The sequence below is a fragment of the Citrus clementina genome, unplaced genomic scaffold (assembly GCF_000493195.1).
Source record: "Citrus clementina cultivar Clemenules unplaced genomic scaffold, Citrus_clementina_v1.0 scaffold_8, whole genome shotgun sequence".
Taxonomy (NCBI): domain Eukaryota; kingdom Viridiplantae; phylum Streptophyta; class Magnoliopsida; order Sapindales; family Rutaceae; genus Citrus; species Citrus x clementina.
The window spans coordinates 11,656,588-11,656,847 of NW_006262022.1; positions in this window are offsets into that span (position 1 = coordinate 11,656,588).

Genomic DNA, 260 nt, shown 5'->3' on the forward strand with positions numbered 1-260 from the left:
CAAAGTATGATTTCACAGTCCAACACATCAAAGGTGATAAAAATCTTATGCTTGATTTCCTCACCCGTCCATCTATAAAAAGCCCTGTTCTCATCTCTTCCATCACAACCATCCTAATTATAGCCATGAATCGTTCACTCCCATTCAAAGCTTTAACCCAAAAAGCTTTTCCCCTAAATCTCACTTTTCGATCAGTTTTCCAAATCCAAGCCTTTGCAAAGAAATTCCTTTATAGGTATTTCATAAATGTTCACAGAAAC